Raw genomic sequence first — 23,450 nt, forward strand, 5'->3', positions numbered from 1 at the left:
ATTTTGTGCCAGTGTCATGACTGGAGAGTAGCTGATGAGTCCAGGAATTCTCACACTGTTCCCCATTAGTGGTATGAATTGCAACCTGGTGGAGAAAGAGAGCTGGGAAGAGCGGAGTCGCTAAAATTACATGAAAGGGAAGGATGAGACTGAACGGGATTTGCTAGGTTTTTGCTTTTCGTTTCCTACAGTAGACCCTACCTTTCATTGGGTGGCCTCCTGGATGAGTGATGGTTACGGCGTTACACCTTCAAAAGCTTTCTAGGGCTTTGCTTCTCTACCTTTCTCTTTGTTTGTACTTTCTGCTTCCTGATCCTTTATTTTTTAAAATGGTGGGTTCTTCTTTCTTGTCCCTGACATCTGAAACTCTCTCCTCGACTGCCTAAAAGGTGGCACCTTCACACCTTGAACTTCAAAACCCACCTCTTCTGTGAAGCCCCTTTGAAAAGGCAGCTCTCCTGCCAGTACTTTGGGAATGGTTTGGTGTTGCTTCTTCTGAAATAATTCCTTTTTTCAACTTCAGTCTGACCTAACTCTTCTCTTATACAATTCCCTCCACTTTAGCTCAAATGTAACCTCACTATGTTCAACTCCTTTTTCTTTTCTTTTCATGTATTGTTATGCTCCTGATTCTTACATCCTTACACATTTTTTCTTCCTTTGGATGTATTTCTGACCAGTCATAATTTTAAATATAGCATCCTCAGCTGCGGTTCTTTTTATTATTATTATTATTTACGCAAAATGACAGTATACACAGCAAACGAGATAACTATGCTGGATTTCATATCACAGATCACTAGTCGAACACTTCCCAAGCGTTTAGGACTGTGTGATGTATCGGCGAATTATGCGAGCAGATCCCAGTAAGGTGGCCTTCTGCAGCTGACCAATGGTGATCTTGTCAGCGCCAATTGCTTTTAAGTGCTTGCCCAGGTCTTTAGGCACAGCTCCCAGTGTGCCGAGTACCACTGGAACCACCTGCACTGGTTTATGCCAGAGTCTCTGCAATTCGATTCTCAAATCTTGATATCTGGTGACTTTTTCAAGTTGTTTCTCATCGATTCTGCTGTCACCAGGTACAGCAATGTTGACTATCCACACTTTTTTCTTTTCCACAATCGTGATATCCGGGGTATTGTGTTCCAAAACTTTATCGGTCTGTATTCGGAAATCCCACAGTAGTTTTGCATGCTCATTTTCAATCACTATTGATGATGATGATGATGATGATGATGATGATGATGATATCCACTGTATAGACAGGTAGTCCTTGACTTACAGCTATTTAGTGACATTTGAAGTTACAATGGCACTGAAAAAAAGTGACATATGACCATTTTTCATATTTAGAATAGTATAAGACTAAGAATGAATAAGAATAAGAATAACAGAGTTGAAAGGGACCTTGGAGGTCTTCTAGTCCCACCCCCTTTTTAGGCAGGAAGCCCTACACCACTTCAGACAAATGGTTGTCCAACATCTTCTTAAAAACTTCCAGTGTTGGAGCATTCACAACTTCTGGAGGCAAGCTGTTCCACTGATTAATTGTTCTAACTATCAGGAAATTTTTCCTTAGCTCTAAGTTGCTTCTCTCCTTGATTAGTTTCCACCCATTGCTTCTTGTCCTACCCTCAGGTGCTTTGGAGAATAGCTTGGCTCCCTCTTCTTTGTGGCAACCCCTGAGATATTGGAACACTGCTATCATGTCTCCCCTAGTCCTTCTTTTCATTAAACCCCCCTCTGTGGGGGCTCCCGCCCTCTGGAACGAACTCCCCCCAGGACTCCGTCAACTTCCGGACCTCCGAACCTTTCGTCGCGAGCTTAAAACTCATTTATTCATCTGCGCAGGACTGGGTTAGTTTTTAAATTTATGGGTTTTTAATGGGTTTTTTATTATTTATCCTAAATTTTTAATCTCGGCCAATTGAATAAGTTTTTTAATTGTATTTTAATTGTATTTATATTGTAATATTATTGTGTATTTTTATCTGGCTGTGAACCGCCCTGAGTCCTTCAGGAGAAGGGCGGTATAGAAATTTAAATAATAAATAAATAAATAAATAAATAATAAACTAGACATACCCAGTTCCAGCAATTGTTCTTCATATGTTTTAGCCTCCAGTCCCCATATCATCTTTCTTGCTCTTCTCTGCACTCTTTCTAGAGTCTCAACATCTTTTTTATAGTGTGGTGACCAAAACTGGATGCAGTATTCCAGATGTGGTCTTATTAAGGCTTTATAGAGCGGTACTAGTACCTCCCCTATCTCTGGAGGCCCTCTGGAGGCCAGAAATGGGCTCATTTCTGGACTTCTGGAACTTCTGGTAGGCCCATTTTTCATCGTCACAGAGCCTCTGCGCACGCCCTGCATTTACCTGGCATCCCAAACGGGCCGGGTGGAGACTCTTGAGAGAGGAGGGGCAGGGTGGGTGGGCCAGCCAGTCTTTGCAACTACTGGTTCGGCAAACCAGAGATAAAATTATCATATGGTTCACCCGAACCGGTCCAGACCGACTGAATCCCACCTGATTCTATCCCTCTGTTGATGCAGCCTAGAACTCTGTTGGCTTTTTTGGTGGCTGAGGCATACATTAGTAAGAGATTTCAGGGCTGGGGTCATCTCCACCCTGAAGCATATTGCAGCCTCACAATCAATCTCTCTCTCTCTCTCTCTCTCTCTCTCTCTCCCCCTCCATCCCCCCCCTCTAAAACCTGATTCAATTTTCTGCTTAGAATTCTGCTTCTCAGAGAAAATCTGCGCAAAGCTTTGGATTCCAGCCAATTAATATGAGAATGCATTTGAGTGCTCTAGCAAACCTCTCATCCCATCACTTATTGGCATGAAAAAAAAAAAAGCCTTTACATGTTATTAAGTTTTCTGGTTGAAATGCATCAACCAAAATTGAAGGATCCACAGCCATTCATAGTCAGGAATCCTCTTCCTGTTGACATTAGTTTACTCATCCGGCTGCAATTTTTCTTTAGCATGACAGAAGGCGGATTACTTTGCAAATGTATTTATTGAAACGGCTAACCTCCTACTGTGTCATCTTGTCTCTCTGAAGGGTTTTTTTTTTTCCCCTCTCTCTCTCAAAATCTGGCAATAAGCATAGTTACTGCAGTCTTCTGGGAAGTCTTGAACTTTGAGAGCTGGTGGAGACTATTGTATTTCAAAGCCACATCCTGTTCTGCCACATAATCCTGCAAGCATCTGATATTTCCTGAACTGGAGATTGGCATTGAGGCTAATGTCCTGCTATAGTCTGGTCCTCTCTGAGCTATTTAGGGACACAAAACCAAACTCATCAAATAAATCCCTACCTAGAGACATATTGAAGCAGAAGATTTAAAAAAAAAAAAAAGATGTTGATCTTTACAAAAAAAGATGTTGGGACCTAAGTGCAGACAAGAGCAACTAAGATGATTGAAGGCCTGGTCTCGACTAGCTCAGCCACAGTTGTGTCAGACGCCATGAGAAGAAACAAGCCAACTTGGTTTTCTTTTCCAACAGTGACTTCGTTTATTGGGTCTGCTACAAGCCGGGTCTCAGTAATAGTACAAAGTCAGCGCTGAGAGCTTCTGCCTCTCAGCCCCTTTTAAACATCCCGCGCTGCTCATGCCCCGCCCCATAGCTGAACTTGATTGGATGCTCGGCTGCTCTCTCCCTCCTTGTCTGACAGCCTTAGCTGCCATGTTATCTGCCAAATCCCAGAACTAAAGCAGCTCTTTGTGATGCCCAGCCCTCATCTCCCTCTATCCCGGCCGCCAGTGTGATGGGCCCCTCCCCCTGCTTCCTAAACGCAGATCCCTACAGCCCTTGAACAAGTCCTCGAACAAGTCCTTGAACAAGTCCTCGATTATTCATCCTTTTGGATCTTTGATTCGGGCTGCTCCCAGGATCCAGCTCCCTGTAGCATCATTTGTCGAGCCAGAGCTGGGCTCGATACTTGGAGACAAAAACATGAAGAACGATTGCAGGAATTGGGTACGGTTAGAAAGACATGAGAGCAGTATTCCAGTATTTGAGGGGCTGCCACAAAGAAGAGGGGGACAATTTGTTTTCCAAAGCATCAGAAGGTAAGATAAGAAACAATGGACGGAAACTAATGAAGGAGAGAAGCAACTTGAAATTAAGGAGAAGCTTCCTAACAGCTAGAACAATTAACCAGTGGAACAGCTTACCTTTAGAAGTTGGTGTTTCATCACTGGAGATTTTAAAGAAAAGACTGGACAGCCATCTGTCTGAAATGGTATAGGGCAGTGTTGGCGAAACTTTTTGGCTCCAAGTCCTAAAATGGGAGTGTGCACGCGCATGTGCTGGAAACCTGAAGAGGAGCTGCCCAGTGCGCATGCATGCGCCAAGTTGGTGCTCTTCTAGTTTCTGGTGCATAATGCACACTGGCCATCTGGTCTTCTGATTTCTGTCACACATGTGTGCACAAAGACCAATTGGCCAGTGTGCATGCATGCACTGGAAACTGGAAGAGCAGCTGCCCAGTGTGCATCAGTGCACCGGGAAGATGATCTTCTAGTTTCCAGCATGCACATGCACACTGCCCAGCTGGTCTTCCTGTGCACATGTGCAGCAGAAACCAAAAGACCAGGTGGCCAGTGCGCATGTGCATGCTGGAAAACGGAAGAGCAGCCACCCGGCGCATGCATGCGTGCCGGGAGGCTACTCTTCCAGTTTCCGGCACTTCCGTGTGTGTGAAGACCAGCTGGCCAGTGCACCAGAATCTGGAAGAGCAACAGGCAATGGCTCACATACTTGGACAGATGGCTCTGTGTGCCACTTCCGGTACACGTGCCATAGGTTTGCTATCACAGGTATAGGGTCTCCTGCTTGAGCAGGGGGTTGGACTAGAGGGTCTAAGGTCCCTTCCAGCTCTATTCTAATTGATCTTGATGATGATGATGATGGAGGCAACATTTGTATAGCTTTCCAGCTTTATTCTAGTTGATTGATCTGTTATATTCTGTGTATGTTCTTGTTCCAATGAAGACAAGGACTAGGGGTGACATGGTAGCAGTCTTCTAATATTTGATAGGCTGTCATAAAGAAGAAGGGGCCAACCTATTTTCCAAAGCTCCTGAAGGCAGGACAAGAAGCAAACCTATCAAGGAGATATCCAACCTAGAACTAAGGAGAAATTCTGCTCAGTGAGAATCAGTGGAACTGCTTAGCTCCGGAATTTGTAGATGCTCCATCATTGAAGATTCTCAAGAAGAAATCAAACAGCTATTTATCCCGAATGGTATAGGGTTTCCTGTTTGAGCAGGGGATCATACTAGAAGATTTCCAAGGTCCTATTCAACTCTGTTATTCTGTATTTTGTTCTCAGATGGGTAGTTCTTTCATGTTTATTACAACAAACAAAGTATCTCATAGTATCTGTCGTATCCCACTCCCACTCCGATGAACGAGTCAAGGAAGTCCGTAACAAACATGGCAATGAAGCCTCTGCAGCTGGCCAAGTTCCTTCGAGGTTTATCAGGGCAGGCAGGAGTCCAAGTTGTGACTTCAGCGATAGGGTCCGATATCAGCAAACTAGATAACACTTTGCTTGACTCAAGGTTGGAATGCCAAAAGCAGGTCCTTTATATAGGCTGTGGGGTGTGGCTCCATGACTCAGCATTTATCTAGGCCTGCCCCACCTGTCCTTCTGGTGGCGTCGCCTCTCAGATCTCTGGAAGCGAGGGTCCTCCCACACTGAATTGTCTTCAGTTGGATCTGCTGTCAGCATCTGGGAAAGGGAGGGGTCAGAGGGAGTAGGCCCGGGTAATTCCACCACCTGGCTGGCTTCCTGTTCTGAAGGCTGAGCCAAAGGAACACACGCTGTATGAATGAGGTTTATTGGACTTCTCCTTTCACTCCTTGAATCCTCTCCGGGCATGGGGCCAGGGCCAGGGGCTGGAGTCATGACAGGCTGTTCATCTTCATTATCAGACTCGGAGTCTGATAAAAGGCCCAGTTGGAGATAGAAGGGGCCCGGCTGAGGAGAGGAGGGAGGACGAGTCATAACAGTATCTTAATCAATAGGGTTAGGTTTAGTGGACCATATGCCACTTCCAAAAGATGGAATTGAACGTATAGGCCAGTGATGACTAACTTTTTTGCCATTGCATGCCAAAAGTGGAAGTGAGTGCAGGAGCGCGTGTACCCAAATTCTATGCCCCCTACACATGCATGTACGACCAGTAGTGGGATTCAGCCAGTTTGCACCACTTCAGGAAAACCAGTTGTTAACTTTCTGAGCAGTTTGGCAAACTGGTTGTTGGAAGAAATCATTAGGGCAGAGAACCGGTTGTTAAATTACTTGAATCCCACCACTGTGTACGACCACCTGTGCTCCCCCCGCTTTCGGCATATGATGGCACGGTGAGCCCAGTAAGCCCGTTTTTCACTCTCCCCAGGCTCCAGAGCCTCTCTAGGAGGCTGGGGAGGGCAAAAATGGCCTCTCCCCCAGGAGGCCCTCCGTAGGCCGGAAACAACCTGTTTCCCTACATCCGGTGGGCCTAGAAGGCCTGAAAATCAACTGGCCAGTGCGCGCATGCGCACTGGAGCTGAACTCACATTCCCACTGGTATGGCTCCACGTACCACCTGTGGCACGTGTGCCATAGGTTCGCCATCACGGATATAGGCAGTACATTTAGGCACCATTCCTAATTAACTAGAACCCTTCTAGAAATAGATTCTTGCTGAGATCACTTATTAATTCAATTACATTTGTAATTTGTATAATTGTTGCTGCTGATCTGTTTATTTAGGAAAGAAGCAGGAAGGTGAGAGCTTCAGTTCACACTATTATCAAAATGAATTTGGCTACCTACTCATCTTAGTATCAGAGTCCATCATATCACTTAAGCCACATCTTCCATTCTGTGTTCTCCATACATGGAAATAAGGAGACCCAATTTGTTGTAGTGATTAAGATGCTGGCCTAGGAACCCAGAGACTGTGAATTCTAGTTCTAGTCCAGCCTTAGGCATGAAAGTCATTTGGGTGATCTAGTCCCACACTCTCTATCCAACCCATTTCACCCATATGGCTGTTGTGGGGAAAGTAGGCAGAGGAAATGTCCATGTGTGTTTATCACCTTGAGTTATTAATTAAATAATAATAATAAAGCTGGGGTTTAAATAAATAAAGCAACTCTGCGTATCTCTGTTATATGCATGCAATATAGAATTGAATTCTTTATTGGCTGAGTGTGATTGGACACATATGGAATTTGCCTCCGGTGCATAAGCCCTCAATGTACATGTCATATATCATAGATCATGGTTACAATCATTAATCATAAGATACAACAAGTGATAAATCATAGATACCAATAGGAGAAGGTAGTAGGAATGATAAGAAGATGAGAAAGATGAGAAGCTGAGAAGGATAATATCAGTACAGCCCTACTACATCTCCTAAATATCTTTAGGACTAAGACAATACCAGGTGAATTAGGTGTTCAACAGAGTGATGGTACAGGTAGAAAAAGCTCTCTTTGTATCTAATTGTTTTGGTATGCAATGCCCTGTAGGAATTTAGCACCCACCGCCTCCTAGAAGAATGAAATATTTTAGAAAATATTTAAAAAGGCAGAATATATTTCCCTGGATGAGAAATGGAGAAACATGTTTTAAAGACAAAGCAGCTTCCTGACTCCCCCCACCTTTTTCAATGGGTCAGAGACAGAAACTCACTCCTCCCACCTTTGTCAATGGGTCAGAGGTAGAAACTCATTCTCCCCAACTTTGTCAATGGGCCATTAAAGCCTCAGCCAAGCTCACTCATTTTCCCCCACCTTTGTCAATAGGCCAGAGGCAGAAACTCATTCTCCCCGCCTTTGTCAATGGGGTCATCATCTGCAACATAATAGGACCCATCTAGCAACTGAAACTCGCCACATGACACCTGGGAAGATTACATCAGCCAGCAAGGCTAGCTAAGACCCCCACCCCCTGGCAGTCTGATAGCCAATCAGGATACTCTTCCTGTGCCCCAGAAAGTTCAAAGCTCAGAAAAGCATAAAGCTAGGGAGTGCACAGGATCTCATCCCTTTTCTGTTCAGGAACTCAAGCCATGTGATCCTGACCACCATTAAACCATCTTTCCAAACAGCCTCCATGTTTCCAGTGTCTTTGTCCCCACTTGGAACTGAACCCAGATGGATATTTCTTCCAACAGCCCTATAGGGGGACGAGTTGAAACAGGTTGTGTCTAGGATGTGATGGATCTGTAGATACTTTCTCAGCCCTCTTTCTGGTTCGCGCACTATACACGTCCTCAATGGAAGGCAGGCTGGTTACAATTGTTTTTTCTGCAGTCCTAACTATCCGTTGAAGTCTGTATCTGTTCTGTTTGATTGCAGTGCCGAACCAGACAGTTATTGAGGTACAAATGACAGATTCAATAATTCCTCTGTAGAACTGAATCAGCAGCTCTTTGGGCAGTTTTTATTTATTTATTTATTTATTTATTATTAAATTTCTATACCGCACCATCTCCTGAAGGACTCAGGGCGGCTTACAGCCATATTAAAATACACGATAAATACAAAGTAATAAATAACAATATTAAAAACAATTAAAACCAAATAGTTAATGGCCCAATCACTAAAAACGGTCAAAGACCAATTTAAAACCATTTAAAATTTCGTTTAAAATATGTTTTAGGCTAGTCCCGCTCGATGAAATAGTAAGATCTTCAGTTCACGCTTGAAGGCCCGAAGGTCGGGAAGTTGTCGTAACCCCAGAGGTAGCTCGTTCCATAAAGCTGGTGCTGCCACAGAGAAGGTCCTCCCCCTGGGGGCCGCCAACCTACATTGTTTGGTCGATGGCACCCTGAGGAGGCCCGCTCTGTGGGAGCACACAGGTCATTGGGAGGCAAACGGTGGCAGAAGGCGGTCTCGTAGTTTGAGCTTTCTGAGTTGAAAACAATGGTGGAGGGTGGAGGGAAGAAAGAAAGAAAAGTCACTCAGTTTACAAAACACCTTGAAAACACTTCAGTGGTCTCTGCTTCAACTCGTTGCTTTGAAAGAGGTCCCCACTTAAGTTTGCAGATCTGGTTCGGTGCAGTGATTTGATCGACGCTTGCATTAAACCAGCGCACCATTCCACACCTTGCCTAGCTTTATTTAATCGATTAAAAATAACAAAAGTTGATGACAACAAAGCTTTTTAAAAACACGGTGCGATAAGAATTTGCATGGATTTGATGGAAGAAGGTCAGGTTTGTATGTATTCCTATCGTGCCACATTTTTAAAAAATTTACACAGTCGTCAACTCTTGTGATTAATTCTGCTTGAAACCTGCCTGTTCTCCTAAGCAGCTGAGATAGTTTTATCGCTCTCCCCTCCCCTGCCACAAGGCCCCTGAGAGATCCATTAGATTAATAAGAGAGTGGGGCACAGAAGAACAGCTGTTCCTTTTATTGTCCCAACATGTTTCAAGAAAAGTCTCATCCTCCAGGGAAATTGTGAGTTTCTAAAACTTCATACAAGAGCAGCAGTTCTCAACCTGTGGGTTGGGACCCCGTTGGGGGTTGAATGACGATTTGCCAGGGGTCGCCTAAGACCATTGGAAATATTGGAAGTCTACTTGCGAGTTGAAGAATCGCGCTCCAATGGTTGACTCCACAAGCCAGCTGCAGGCTCTTCAAATCGCTAGCCAAATTCGGCTTCAGGCATGATCAATTAAAAAAGAGAGAAATCTTTGCTCTGATGTCTCCCTCTCAAGCCAGCTGCAATCACTCCCAATCGCTAGCCTAATCTGGCTTCAGGCGTGATAAACTTAATAGGGGAGGAGTCTCCGCTTTAATGCCTCCGTCCTCAAGGCAATCGCAAGCAGTTCAGATCGCTACCCAATACGGCTTCAGGCGCGATAAATTCAAAACAAAAATAATTTTACGGTTGGGGTCGCCACATCGTGGGGAATTGTATTAAAGGGGTTGCCACATCATGGGGAATTGTATTAAAGGGGTCGCAGCACTATAAAGGTTGAGAACCACTGTACAAGAGCCACTGCAAACAAGCTCCGCCTTAATTCGTCCAAAGAAGAAGTAGCAAACATAGGTAAATGAGATGCAAAGTGGTTTGCAGGGATTTTATTGCCCTTTAAAGCCTTTGGAATTGCATTGTTCTGAATAATTCAGTTTGGTCGGCTACTGCGTTAAATCAACATGGTGCAGAAATTCATTGCATTTCCATGCTATTATCCAAACGGATCCACACGGCAGTTCCAGAACCTGTGCATAGGTGAAACGCACCTACGTAGCCAAAGCTGCAGTTTTCAGAAAACTTTGATTTACTTCGTAACTCAGCAATGTATACAAAGCTGGTTAAAGGTAAAGGTAAAAGTTCCCCTCGTACATACGTGCTAGTCATTGCCGACACTAGGGGGCAATGCTCATCTCCGTTTCAAAGCCGAAGAGCCAGCGCTGTCCAAAGACATCTCCGTGGCTGGTATGACTCAATGCCAAAGGCGCACAGAACGCTGTTACCTTCCCACCAAAGGTGGTCCCTATTTTTTCTAGTTGCATTTTTACGTGCTTTCGAAACTACTAGGTTGGCAGAAGCTGGGACAAATAACGGGAGCTCACCTCATTACACGGCAGCACTAGGGATTCGAACCGCTGAACTGCCAACCTTTCGATCGACAAGCTCAACATCCTAGCCCCTGAGCCACCGCGTCCCTCACAAAGCTGGTTAGAATGTGCAAAATTTCCAGAAAATTGCCAGCCACAGTAAATACTAGGAAAAGTCTGTGCAGAAAATGTGTATGATAGAAAAGTAGAGCCAAGAAAATATAGAGCAATTCATAGGCTTTTTAAATAATAATAACAGATTATTAGGACCTTATAGGTCATCTAGTCCAACCTCCCACCGAAGCAGGAGACCCTATGCCATTTCTGGCAGATGGCAGTCCAGTCTCTTCTTGAAAGCTTCCAGTGATGAATGTCCCACAGGTGCTCTTTCCAAGAGGCAATTGGACTTTCTGATGAAAGTCCAGTTGCCTCTTGAAAAAAGCACCTTTGGGACAACCATGACCTGGATGACTAAGAATCTCCCTAGACTTCCAGTGATGAAAGGCAAGCTGTTCCATTGGTTGATTGCTCTCAGTGTCAGAAAATTTCTCCTTATTACTAGGTTGAATCTCTCCTTGTTCAGTCTCCATCCATTATTCCTTGTCTGGCCTTCAGGTGCCTTGGAAAATAGCTTGACCTCCTCCTCTCTGTGGCAGCCCCTCAAATATTGGAACACTACTATTAGGCCCCCCTGGTCTTTCTCTTCACTAGACCAGCCATGCCCAGTTCCTGCAACCGTCCTTTGTATGTTTTAGTCCAGTCTCCTAAACATCCTGGTTGCTCTTCTCTGCACCTTTTCTAGAGTCTCAACATCTTTTTTATAGTGTGGTGACCAAAACTGGATGCAGTATTCTAGATGTGGTCTTATGAAAGCTTTATAGAGCGGTAGTAGTACCTCCCTTGATCTTGATTTTCCTCCTTAACAGATTCATAAACTGATGTGGAAATGGGATGTAATTTATTGGACAGTAGTAAAGGAAGAAACTATTTGCAAGATCCATCTGAGTCAGTTACCAGGACCAAAGGTTTATTTTCTCAGCTCATTCTAGAGCCCATCATTAGAGAACCTCTGTCTCTCCAGAGTATGTGCTCTGGGCTGTTCAACACAATGTATTTATATGGTGCCAGGTTGTGTGTAGTTTTTAGGGCTGAAACAACTTCTTCTTCTTCTTCTTCTTCTTCTTCTTCTTCTTCTTCTTCTTCTTCTTCTTCTTCTTCTTCTTCTTCTTCTTCTTCTTCTTCTTCTTCTTCTTCTTCTTCTTCTTCTTCTTCTTCTTATTCTTATTATTATTATTATTATTATTATTATTATTATTATTATTATTATTATTATTATTATTATTGTAATAATTATTTGTTTAGTGACTGGTGACTGAGGTTACAATGGCACTGACTTAAGACAATTTTTCACACAAATTCAGAAATAGAGCAAAATAATATTTCTTTCTTTCTTTTTTCTTTCTTTTTCTTTTTTCTTTTTTCTCTTTTTCTCTTTCTTAGTGTATAAGTTTACTTTATTTACCTATTGTGTAATTGTTTTTTTTTTTTAAATATACTTTATTGAGCTTTTTTACATTAAAAGCATAAAAAAAGGAAAAAGAAAAGCTTATATCATTTAACAGCTATTTGTGGTGTTTTTCATCTGACAATAATCCGTGCAATAATGACAAACATTAAATTCTACATATTTGTATTCTTATTTTATCTATTGATTATGCTTAGTAACTAAATATTCCTATCTCCTTTCCATCCATCCATACCACCGTTCCCATATACCATAAAATACTGATGTCTCTTTACCCTTCAGACTCAGAGTTAGTTTGTCCATTTCTGCGCAATTCATAATCTTTTGTATAATAATTCTCTCTGAGGGCACACATGGCTGTTTCCAGCATTGAGCAAAGGCCATCCTAGCAGCAGTTAATATATGTAGTATTAAATATTTTATACTCTTCAAGTATTTTTTTAAAAAAATCCCTAATAAAAAAAGTTCGGGTTCTAGATCCAATTGTTCATTCGTAATTTCTTGTAGCCACTTTTTAATTTTTAACCAATATTTACGTGATTCGGGCAGGACCACCACATATGGTAATATGTTCCATCTTTATTTTTACATTTCCAGCATATGGGAGACATTTTGGGATACATTTTCGCTAGTCTCGAAGGGGGCAGGTGCCACCTGTAGAACATTTTATATGCATTTTCTTTGTATGCTGCTGATTTTGTTAATTTATAATTTCTGTTCCATATTTTCTCCCAATCTGATAAATTTATGTTATGTCCAATATTTTGGCCCCATGCAATCATACATCCTTTCACTACTTCTTCTTCCAATTCTACTTCTAGCAAGTATTTATAAATTTGAGTAATATTTTTTTGTCTGGCCCTAGTAAAATTTTATCTAATTGCTGTGGTTTAAGATATATTCCATATTCTTTTATATCTTGTTTGTATCGATTTTGTAACTGAAGATAGGCCCACCAGTCAACCCGTAGTCCTTGTTCTTGGAGGTCCTGTAGTGTTTTTAATTTTCCATGAATATCTAATAGATCTTTATATTTTAGCATTTTATTCAAATCTAAATTATTTGGGTGAATCATCGCTTCCATTGTGGATAGCCAAATTGGGATTTTTATATAGTGTTTCTTTTTAACTTTAATCCAATTGTTTATTAGGGAATCTCTAATCAAATGTCTGTGGAAATATTTTTGTTTCATATGGCCTGTTTCCCACAGGAAGGCATGCCATCCTCTCTGTAGGTCGTGGCCTTCTATAGCTAGTATTCTTTTATTCTTTAAATTAATCCAGTCTTTTAACCAAACTAGTGTTGCTGCACTATAATATAATTCCCAATTTGGTAATCCAAATCCTCCTCTGCTCTTCATATCTTGTAGATATTTAGTTTTATTCTAGGTTTTTTCCCCTGCCAAATAAATTTTCCAATTGTTTTATTAAGGTCATTAAAAAAGATCTTTTCTAATTTGACTGGAACGGTCTGAAACAAATATAGGAATTTTGGTAATATGGACATCTTTACGGCTGCTATTCTTCCTAATAGTGACAGCTGCATCTTTGTGTAATTGTTTGTTTAGTGACTGAAATTACAATGGCACTGACTTAAGACCATTTTTCACACAAATTCAGAAACAGAGCGAAATTATATATTTTCTTTTTCTCTTTTCTCTTTTCCTCTTTTCCTCTTTCTCAGTGTATAAGTTTACTTTATTTATCTATTGTATAATTGTTTGTTTAGTGACTGAAGTTACAATGGCACTGAATTAAGACATTTTTTCACACAAATTCAGAGCGAAATTTTATATTTTTCATTTTCTTTTTTTCTTTTTTTCTCTTTTCTTCTTTTCCTCGGTTCCTCTTTCTCCATGTATAAGTTTACTTTATTTACGTATTGGATAACTGTTTGTTTAGTGACTGAAGTTACAATGGCACTGACTTAAGACCATTTTTCACACAAATTCAGAAGTAAAGCAAAATAATATTTCTTACTTTTTCTCTTTGTATAAGTTTACTTTATTTACCTATTGTATCTGTTAGGTTTCTGGCAGTTTCTTTAAAGGAAAAGTTTGTTTTTTTAAAAAGAAAAAGACCAGGCGTCATTACGATAACCACAAGAACAGTGACACAAGATCAACAAGAGAAAACAAAATATAAACGGCAGCGAAGAAGCGATATAAGAGAAACTCTGTCCTGCATGTTTCTCCAATTACACTAATGAAGACACCAGTAGAGATTTCTCTTCTCTAACTGAAAGGTCTAAATCTAACATAGCCACGTTTAAAATAAGCTCTCCCTCAGCACTCTGGCACTGTTGACTAACTGAGAATCAAACACAAGACTCCTATAAAAAAACAGTCTATAGTAGGTAGCTGGGTTTTTTTTTTTTACAGGCATGCATAAATGGCTTTGAATGTCATTGTATTCTAGTTGAACTGGTCCTTCTGTGAAACAGTCATCCTTTTACATTTAATGGGCTGTTTTCTTGATTGACTGCAGAACAGCTAAATATTCATTATTCTTTTACAAGATCTTTTTTTTTGGGGGGGACGCGGAGGACCACCATGCTGGTGGTATGCAGTAATGAGTCTGGTTAACTTTTTATTACCCAACAGCTCAATTGTGTCCAGGTGCAGTTGTGAATTCTGTTTATTTTAACTCTTTGAACTGAAAATCCAGACCAAGAGCAACATGAATGTATTTCAGAATACAGCCCCAGGAGCCAAAATCAGCTAATGTCACCATTATTTAAATGCAGATGAAAGAGGCAGGCAGGTACCTCTCTTCCAGACAGGAGCTGATATGCTGAATTCAGAGCATATCAACCTCCCTTTGCTAACAATTGCTTGAGCTGGAGCCAAACCAGAATACAATATTATTTAATCGTATATTTCCAACACTTCGATGTCATTTTTTTTTTCAAAAAAGAGATGCTTCTGGGAGCATAGTTGAAAATGAAGGGAAATGTTTCCCGTGTCGTTTCTGACTTTAGGAGGCAGTGAAAATACAATCACCAAATCGAAAAAGTGGGAAGGAGGGATAAAAGGAGAAGAAAGTAAAGAGATAAAGGGAGGGAGGGAAGGAAGGAAGGGAAGGAGGAAGGAAGGAAGGAAGGAAGGAAAAAAGGAAGGAAGGAAGGAAGGAAGGAAGGAAGGAAGGAAGGAAGGAAGGAAGGAAGGAAGGAAGGAAGGAAGGAAGGAAGGAAGGAAGGAAGGAAGGAAGGGGCCTGCAAGGCCATTGTCTCCTTCTGCAACCTTCATTGGAAATGACTACTCTCTTGCACTTTGAGTAGAGAAAACACAAAACTTTTCACTTCTAACTTCCTGCTAATCTTTCCATACAAGGAAAGGGTAACCATACACCCCTGCCTTTTCTCTTAAAAGCAGAACTTCTGGTATTCCTTTTGAAGGGTACAAATAGCCTGCCTTTTCCTAGCACAATTGCTAGACCAATTCTCGACTGCAGTTCATCTGTCTGGACCCCGCACTGCATATCGGACGTTAATACAATTGAGCTTGTCCAGAAATATTTCACAAGAAGAGTCCTCCACTCCTCCGCTCGCAACAAAATACCTTATGCTACCAGACTTGAAATTCTGGGTTTAGAAAATTTAGAACTAAGCCGCCTTGGTATGACCTAAGCATAGCTCACAAAATCATCTGCTACAATGTCCTACCTGTCAATGACTACTTCAGCTTCAACCACAACAATACACGAGCACACAATAGATACAAACTTAAAGTGAACAGCTCCAAACTCGATTGCAGAAAATACGACTTCAGTAACAGAATTGTTAATGCCTGGAATGCACTACCAGACTCTGTGGTTTCATCCCAAAACCCCCAAAAACTTTAAGCTAAGACTGTCTACTGTTGACCTCATCCCATTCCTAAGAGGTCTGTAAGGGGCATGCATAAGAACCAGCGTGCCTACCGTCCCTGTCCTAATGTTCCCTTTAATTGTATTCACTCTATGTTTCATTTCATGCTTATATTTATATATATTATCTAATATGTACTCGACAAAACAAACAAACAAACAAACAAAAACAATGGAGTAACTGTGAGAGAGACCTTGGAGTCCTAGTGAATGATCACTTAACCATGAACCAGCAGTGTGTACTGTTTTAATACAGGTAAGATTTCTCGGTTGCAGGTATAATCGATTGAGATCTTTACACCCCTCCATTGCAGATGTAATAGATTCCAGTTTTGTCACAGTTCTTCCTTGACATTGGGCCAAGGAAGTGAAACCAACAGGCCAGCAACCAGCTGAAAATGTTTTATAGATAGCACCTTCCACCTGCAAGGCTTGCTAAGATGTACCCGAATAGCTCCGCACTATGTTGGAAGTGTAAAAAGATGTACGGAACGTATTACCATACATGGTGGACATGCCCAACAGAGAAAAAAATTCTGGGTTAAAATTAAAAAGTGGCTGGAAGAAATAACTAATCAACATATAGACTGGAGACCAGAGACCTTCCTGTTGGGAATGTTCAACATGAAATATAGTAAGGAAATAGGATACTTAATTTTACATATAATAACAGCAGCCAGAATAGCTTACGCACAGAAACGGAAAAACGAGAATATACCAACAGAGGAGGAGGTGATAAACAAAATCTTGGAATGTGCTAAGATGGACAAAGGTCTTTGGTTATTCGGGTTTTCTCCCGCGTAAAATTGGAAGTGTCTTGGCGACGTTTCAACGAAGTCTCATTCATCATCTTCAGGCTTCAGCTTCGTGCTTCTGGGAGCAATGTGTGATCGCAGCTGTTTCTTCCTTTTAACAAAAAGGAAGAAGTTAAAAGAAGTTAAAAGTTAAAAGGAAGAAACAGCTGCGATCACACATTGCTCCCAGAAGCACGAAGCTGAAGCCTGAAGATGACGAATGAGACTTCGTCGAAAAACATATATATATATATATATATATATATATATATATATATATATATATATATATATATATATATATATATATATATATATATATATATATATATATATATATATATATATATATATATATATGTATGTATGTATGTATGTATATAAAATAGCAATGTATGAAAGAAAATGAATAGTTAGAAGGATAGATTAGAAAAAAGAAACAAGAGAGAATGGGACAAAAAAGAAAAGTACAATTAAAAGAAACGAGAGGGGGAATAAGGATGTAAATATGAGAAGAATAAGAAAACAAAGCTGATGTAAAGAAGGAATATATGCTTTATGTCAGTGTATGTTATGTATTGTTCTTTTTTGTTAAAAAATTAAAAAAAAATAGTTAAAAAAAAGAAAAGAAAAGAAACCAACAGGCCTGTGTCCCTTTCAAAAAGTGTCTCTTCAGAGGGAAACCTGTGTTTTATTTTTTAACCCATCTTCCTGTGAGGTGTGGTATTCTTTGGCTAGGAGGAGTGTGCTCCGTAGCTATCCTATTAATTCCCAGCCAATTCATTATCATCTGTGTTATTATGGTGAATTGCAAATGTCTTTCTAATGATCCGCCACTTTAAGTAAAAGGTGTCACCGGGTTCTGTTGTGGCATGGTAATGACATAAATTTAATCCCAAATAAATAAAAAATAAACCCTGAAACTAAATTCAAATGAGATTTAAAAATGGCTAGCAAGGACATTTAAAATTAATCCTTTTACTGTTAACAAAAGCCCTCTGGATCTTCCTCAAGGGCATCTTTAAAGTGCAATTAATAAAATAAGTAATTATGTTTTTAATCTATGTTTAATTAATTTTTTTTTTTTGCTATTCCATTTTTCCTTTCTTTTCTTCAGGTTTTATAACCCAGCTAAACGAATATTGCTTTAGGCAGGCGAGAGACTTGAAGGTTTTAGACTACTAAGTTTTTGCTCTTTAAGCAAATAAGAAAATTTAATGATTTTTAAACTTTAAAAAGGGAAGAGAAGTGCCTTCTGTCTTCCCCACTCACAATAGGCCTATGGTTTAGATATAAAGGTAAAGGTAAAGATTCCCCTCGCACATATGTGCTAGTCGTTCCCGACTCTAGGGGGCAGTGCTCATCTCCGTTTCAAAGCCAAAGAGCCAGCGCTGTTCAAAGATGTAGTCATATGGCTGGCATGACTCAATGCCAAAGGCGTATGGAACGCTGTTACCTTCCCACCAAAGGTGGTCTCTATTTTTTTACTCGCATTTTTTACATGCTTTCGAAACTGCTAGGTTGGCAGAAGCTAGGACAATTAACGGGAGCTCACCCCAATACACGGCAGCACTAGGGATTCGAACCGCTGAACTGCTGACCTTTTGATCGACAAGCTCAGCATCCTAGCTGCTGAGCCACCACGTCTCCTATGGTTTAGATATAAAGCTCTATAATTTGAGAAATCCCCAATTGCGGTTTGAAAATAATTCCGTGGAAACTAACAACAGAAAATATAAGCAATGAGGAAGACCACAATTGGAAAAGAATATCAACAGTCATTTCAAGTGGGAAAAGCTTATACTTTAAATTCTTCGCATGTTATAGTTCCTCCTCTCCAAAAAGAGGCATCGTTTATTTCAATCAGTGATCAAAATTTCAAAGAAAGGGGTGAAATTTAGGTGCATATTAAAGACACAAAGCAAACAGTTTCTAAGGTATAATAACATTGTGGGATCACAGGCCTGGAAGGGATTTTGGCAGAAGTGGTAATTAGGCAGTTCGGACTGGTTCAGGCAAACCAGTAGCGGAAATCATGGGTGGGCCTGCACACTTACCCTTGCTCTATGCTTGTTGTGGTCTGCCAGCAGCCTGCAGAGCTGGCAATGGAGTTGGACAGCGATGAGGCTGAGGAAGAACATAGGCCAGTCCTGGAGTCTGCGGAAGGCCCAGATGAGGACTCTGCATCAGAGGCAGAGGCGAGGCCAGGGCCATCTGGGAGTGATGTGTGGACTCCGGAGCCTCCAGAAGCTGAAAGTAGTGAGGCAGAGGAACAGGAGGAGCCTGTTCCTAATGCATGCGTGAGAAGAGCTGCCAGAAGGCAAGAGCAGCTGAAGCAAAGAGGATGACTCGGGAGTAGGGCCAAGAGATGATTGGCCCCTTCCATAAGGCTTAAAAGACCAGCAACGGTGTTTGGGCTCTTTGTCGGAAAACAACATTGATAGACTTTCTCTTTGTGTTGCTGCGTTTATTTCTTGTCAGTGTCTTCTGCTTTTGAACTTTTGCCAAGAAACGCTTTTGGCAGTTTGCCTAATTAGACCAAGGTTGGTGATAAGACTGAAGAGTTGCGTTATGAAGAATTTGCTTTGATTTAGTTTGGATTACGCTGAGAATGAGTTAATTCTCAGCTGTTCTAATAAAGTCTGTTTGCTTTTGAACTGATTGTGTCTTCTACTACCTACTTGGGCCTGGGTCACAACAATGCTGTCCCATTTAGGCACGTTTTTGAGGCCGAGTGCATGTGTGGATGGTGCGCGAGAGAGCAAAGCACATGTGTGGAAGGCTGGGCGAATGCACGGAAGTGGCCCATTTGCTGACATTTTTGGTGCTGGGTGAACCAGTAGGTAAATTATATGAATTCCACCTCTGGACCTTGGGACCTTCTATTCCAACCCGCTGTCCAAGGCAGGAGACTTTATTGCATCCTAGACTAATGGCTGTCCAATCTTCTCTTGAAAATCTCCAGTGAATGAGCTACCCTGGGAAGCAAGCTGTTCCATTGATCAATCATTCTCACTCACAGAAATTCCTCCTTATTTCCATGGTTCGATCTCCCTCTGACTTCCACCCCTTGCTTCTCGTCCTGCCGTCAGATGCTATGGAGAATATGTTCACACCCTCCTCCCTGCAAGACCCCTTAAGTTCTGAAAGACAACTATCATATCCACAGGTAAAGGTAAATATTTCCTCTGTCCAGTCATGTCCAACTCTAGGGACCAATGCTCATCTCCATCTCTTAGCTGAGGGTCATGTGGTCATGTGGCCAGCATGACTATATGCTGAGGCAGACAGAATGTTCTTACCTTCCCACCAATGTGGTACCCATTTATCTACTCACCTTTGCATGTCTTTGAACTGTTAGTTGGGTAGGAGCTGGGGCAAATTACGGGGTCTCAAACCCAGGCTGACAGATTTCCAGCTGATAAGCCCTAGCATCTTTAACCACTGAGAATAATGACACTCTTTGTGCTGCTCTTCCAACATTTCTCGAAAATGGCATTGGGCTCTTGCTTGAGCAGGTGATTGGACTAGAAGACCTCCAAGATCCCTTCCAATTCTGTTATTCTGTTATTCTAATACCAGTCTATGAAATCTTAGTTGTCAGGCCTGGAAGCCATCTTTTGCATTGGGCCTTCAGGCCTGTCACATTTACTACTGTGGAAAATTGGGAGGGGGGATTGTATGGAGCATGGGTGATGCATACTCATAATAACATTCCTTTCTAGGAGTGTCAAGGACATCTTGCTCTGCACCTGGAGGGCTGGAACTGGGAGTAATCTCCAGTTGGGATGGTACAGTGATTGGACCATGTGATGGACATGTGGGTGCTGGGCAGGAGCTTGAACATTCCTTTGGGCGGGGAAAACCTGGAAGCTTTCAGATTTGGGTTTTCCCAGATGTGCCAATATGACATCTTTAATAAAATGGAACTTTGAGGAACTTCAAGCCTTGGCGTCTTCTTTCATTGTGGGTGTTACTTGAAACCTTGACATTAGTAAGGTCATATCTGGAATACTGCATCCAGTTTTGGTCACCACATTATAAAAAAGGTGTTGAGACTTTGGAAAGAGTGCAGAGGAGAGCAACAAAGATAATTAGGGCTTGGAGGCTAAAACATATGAAGAACAGTTGCAGGAACTGGATCAGGGGTATATGATAGCATTATTCCAATATTTGAGGGATTCTCACAGAGAGGAGAGGGGGTCAACCTATTTTCCAAAGCACCTGAAGGCCAGATAAGAAACAATGCATGGAAACTGATCAAGAAGATACAACCTAGAAATAAGGAGAAAGTGAGAACAATCAACCAACAAAACACTTTGTCTTCAGAGGTTGTGGGTGCTCCATCACTGAAGGCTTTCAAGAAGAGACTGGACAGCCACTTGTCAGAAATGATATAGGGTCTCCTGCTTGAGCAGGGGGTTGGACTAGATAACCTCCAATGTCCTTTCCAACTCTGTTATTCTGTTGCGAAATATCACAGTAGCAGCATAAAAAAAATCTGGCAATCAGTGGTGATCACAGAATTCTGGTTTGAGAACAGAATTTGGATGTACAAATGTCAAAATGAAACAGGTTCAGTCAGTTTCAATGACATTACTACTTTCAAAAAGAGTGAAAGTAGGGCATTGGTTCAATTCAGAGACAAAACTCTTCAGTACAATGCAAACACAGCATCATGCCCATAATTTCCAGGGATGAACAAGTATATACTCTGTGTTCTTTTGTTCAAGAAAGGTTTCCTGTTTCCTGTTACAGTTAAGCAGTTAAGCAGTAAAGCACATGGTGACTATACTCTTTGTTTGATCTGGGGTGCGATGTATAAGCAGAATTTCTAACATGTAGAATTCCATCAATCCCCCTCAACCTGGTCAATAGAGAAGGATGATGGGAACTGGAGTTTTGGATATCTAAGGGACTACAAATTGCATATTGCGAATCCAAAGTAATATGCTGAAAGTTGCATCTCCTATTTTTCATGTTGGTGATTCAGTCACGTCTAGTCTCTTTCTTCCTCCAAAATGTAGTTACCTTTTGTGGAAAATAGAATGTCGGACTGATTTGGCAAAGTTTATTTATTTTTATTTATTTATTTATTTTGTCACAACAATATATGTAGGTATCATACAAAAAGATTATATAGTATATAAAGTTTGTATGCTCTTCCAAATTGCCTGATCAGAATGAAGAGGGGTCTTTTAACCCAATGAGTCTTATATTTGTTTCTATATGTATAGTTCTGTAGACAGAGATGTATAATAGTTAAGTTTACATATTATACTGTCCTCTCTCACCACCTGTTTGTCTTACAAGGCATCTTGAAGGTACTAATTCAATTATTTCTTTACCAATTGATTCGTCATCTTTTTTCCCCCCAATATACTTTATTGAACTTTTATTACATTAAAAACATAAAATACATAAAAAATTTATCACTTAACAGCTATTTGTGGTGTTTTTCTTATAACAATACTCTGTGCATTATTTACAAAAATTAAATTGTATGTATTTACATTCTTGTTTTATCTTTTGCTTATACTTAATAATTAACTATTTTTAATCTATCCATTTATACCACTGTTCCCATCCATTATAAAATATTGATGCCTCTTTATCTTTTAAACTCAGCATTAATTTTTCCATTTCTGCACAGTTCATAACCTTTTGTATAACAAGTTTCTCTGTAGGTATACATGGCTGCTTCCAACATTGAGCGAAGGCTATCCTGGCGGCAGTTAATATGTGTAATACTAGGTATTTTGTGCTCTTCACATATTTTTTGATTTGTCATCTTTTAACGACCCCATCATCCCTTGTGGGGTGGAGTCTGGGCAACTGAATGGAGCTAGCATAGTGTTTAATGGCCGGATGCCCTTCCTGTCGCCAATGTAGAGTTTTGTTCAGCAGATATATTCTCATTGTGCCCAGAGAGAGAAATATCTGCCTCTACCTAGGATTGAACTCATAGCCTCCTGATTGTGAGGCGAGAACTCCACCTCTAAGCTACTGCATCACTCCTTTCTTTACCAGTTGACTGATTTGGCAAAATTCATATGCTCTTCCAAATTGCCTGATCAGAATGAAGACGATTCTCTTAACCCAATGAGCCCTGTATTTGTTCTCCTCCAGATGTTCCCAAATTCCACTGGCATTGAACATCTGGGGAATCGTCCCTAGCAATTATTCCTCTGCCATGCTAGCCAACATCCGTAAATAGAATAGCTCAGCCAAACAGTTAGCTGACAGTTAATGTTTACTCCCATCCCAGTGAAGTTGTACTGCTCCAAGGTTCAACCAACAGCCCTAAAAGAAAAGACATTCTTGGATAAGTTTTATTTTTCTTTTAACCACCATGCACCACCTATTTTACTTTTCTCTGGACTGGGAAGCTGAGCCAGGAAACAAAATGCTGTACTGCAAACAGTGTAACACCTACCACCAACCCAAAATGACCTCACTTTTTCATCCAATTCTCAGGCAGGGAGGGAGAAAAATATAACCAGTTATAACAGGGAATAAGGGTTTCTTGATTTTTGCAGCTTTTTGCTGCCGGCTTCGTGTGCTGAGCAAGACAGCATGGAGCCTCAGAGTCATGTTACAGTCCTAGTGTGGTAGGGCTCATTAACCATGTTCACAGAGAAGAATGTAGTGTCAAGTGTAAGCAGCGATTGCTTACACCA

The sequence above is a fragment of the Ahaetulla prasina genome, chromosome 6 (genome assembly GCF_028640845.1).
Source record: "Ahaetulla prasina isolate Xishuangbanna chromosome 6, ASM2864084v1, whole genome shotgun sequence".
Classification (NCBI taxonomy): domain Eukaryota; kingdom Metazoa; phylum Chordata; class Lepidosauria; order Squamata; family Colubridae; genus Ahaetulla; species Ahaetulla prasina.